We start from the raw sequence: 2,535 nt of genomic DNA on the forward strand, positions 1-2,535 counted from the left end.
CCCACTTAAATGAAAAGAGACAAAATGTATAAAACACACACTAAATACAAATGCAGATGTAACAATTAATTAATAAGACAAACAGAATTTTCATGGGTGTTTAGTGTTTAAACATTGGGATGTCTTGTTGCAATTGTACAGAGTTTTCATGTCCGCACCCGAAGTGCTGTGTACAACTTTGGCTCATGTATTTAAGTGTGAAAATACTGGCATTGAAAATAGCTCAAAACAGAATCACTGGGCTGAATCTTCCTGCTGCTGGAGTTGCATGTAAGACAATCTATTTCAATGACTTTGTCTTTGTGAAGGGTGTGTTTATGTGCCATTAATATATTGGAAGTTAATTAGTAGTAGTTAATATAACTGTTATTTTGTTAAGCATTTCAATAGAGTTACACTTATGCTAATTCTTTTATTTTGTCTGTATTTTAACTGTGGTGTCAAAATAAAGTATGTTTTGCTTAAAGTCGATTATCTTGACCAATGGAAATAAGAAAATGTTAGGATCTAGGCTATCTTATAAATATATTTTGAGGTGATTTTCTCTGGTCCATAACACATCGCTACTCCCTCATTCTTTTTTCTTGGATCACATGAAAGGAACCTGTTTGAACAGAAAACTCCTCATTTTCTACTTGGCTACAGTAATACTTGACTTTTCACCATTTGTTTCATCATTTTGCCTTTTGCTGTTTGGAAAACTATCAGAAACATTATCTGTTTTGTTATTACCTAATTTCATTGACTGTGACAAACGGTTTCCTTGTTTGATTCAGGCTGTGTTTTATTCTTCTTTATTCGACTGTCGCGAGCAAGAGATATGTGCCCATACAAAATCACCATGAAATCGGGGAATAGACTGTATCTACAAGTGTGTCAAAATTAACGGTAGGGACCTGTTAGGAACTGAACATAGCATTTGTCGTTTCTAACTGTTTGCACACCTACAATGAACTGCCAGAGGAGATGGGAGAAGTGCACACAATAAATGGCAACATCCAAGCAGATGGGGTTACCAACCCTGTCACCTTCGATGTTCTCCTCACGAGGTGGCTCAGGGGCCTTGTCAAGCTAATCATAGGGAGGTTCATTGCCAGGCATTGCTGACAAAATGATCTACCCTAAACTATAACTCGAATGCCACTGGACCAGCAGCTAATATCCAGTTTCCTATCCATTTTGATTCATGCAGGATACACTAACAATCAAATCAGCACAAGCCAAGTTGAATATAAAATAATTGTTACTAGTTTTTAATTCTCAGTTGACGTCAATAAAAGGTATGATCAGAACGTTTCTAGTAATGGTCACTAAGCTTAGTGATCCTGTTACAATCCCAATGAAAATCACTTCAACCGTTTGGTGCGCGTTCCCTCTTTCAGTGTCAAACAAGCCCGCTAGGTTACTGAGAGGTTCATTCATCTTTGTTCCACTTTCCGTCCATCAACTCTGATGTATCACTGGCGCTGACCAGACATGAATGTTGCAAATAAAAGCAAAATCCAAACGATTAGGAAAAATTGATTTCAGATCCTTAATTGAATTTCGACCGACAAGAACAAACAAAGAGATTTCTGAAGAAGGGTCCCGACCCGAAACGTCAGCTTTCCTGTTCCTCTGATGCTACCTGGCCTGTTGTGTTCATCCAGCTCCATACCTTGTTATCTAGAACAAACAAAGAGATCGGGTCTTGTAAATTTGTAAACTTCAAGGTCTTTTGTTTAATAAAAAAAGTCACATAATGCACGGCCTTAAATTAATTATAACTTATTAGTTAATTACTGGTGTCAACCTGAATGAAAACAAAAATGGTTGGTTAGGTTAGTTTCACGGCCTAAACCAGCTTGGTTTGTATCATCTATGAGCCCTGCAAATACGCAATTGTTAAATATGTGATACTTTTACCCCTTCTGTTAAGTTTGATTTCACATATCAACGTCGGAATTCACTTAAACACACAAAAAAAGTCAGGGTCACCCAGTGATGGGTTTCAGAATAACAGATGCACCAGTGAGAACCATTCGCGCGACATAAAGAAAAAACAAGGTTCTATCCAACAAGCTCTCTGTCCGATGCAGAGGTGGAGCTGAGATTCGCAGCTTCAACGACAGGAGGATGGGAGATAGCCAAGACTGCAACACTTTATGTCATATATTTCAAAACAGGTGTCGATATTGTCATTTTTGCTGCGATATCAGTTCAAGAGGAGACATGCCAGCGAGCGAGGTTTTAGAGCGCGTGACTAAGAGTTATAGCCAGTACATCTTGCAATGAGTACTATGAGGAACAGTAGCTGTGCTTTTCTATATCAGTGGACGCTGAATTTCCCTGCTGCTGATCAACCCTGCAACAGATCTTTAAAAAAGAACTGATGCCACTTCCGTTAACTCACCTCGAAACAAGCTTGGTTAACGTGTAAATTTCACCACTGAGCCACGGTAATACTACTGAAGGCCTAAAGCAATTTCAATTCCACCAATCAGTTCTCTGATTATGTATCTTAGATATTTTATACAAATGTGAGGGCTTTTTGAA

General features: G+C 38.3%; 1 pseudogene; it reads right to left on the minus strand.

Annotated features, from left to right (window-relative positions):
• Positions 1 to 882: 882 nt before the first annotated feature.
• LOC109910700 lies at positions 883 to 1,422 on the minus strand (annotated as a pseudogene).
• Positions 1,423 to 2,535: the final 1,113 nt, after the last annotated feature.

Source organism: Rhincodon typus, chromosome 35 (assembly GCF_021869965.1).
Source record: "Rhincodon typus isolate 14 chromosome 35, sRhiTyp1.1, whole genome shotgun sequence".
Taxonomy (NCBI): Eukaryota; Metazoa; Chordata; class Chondrichthyes; order Orectolobiformes; family Rhincodontidae; genus Rhincodon; species Rhincodon typus.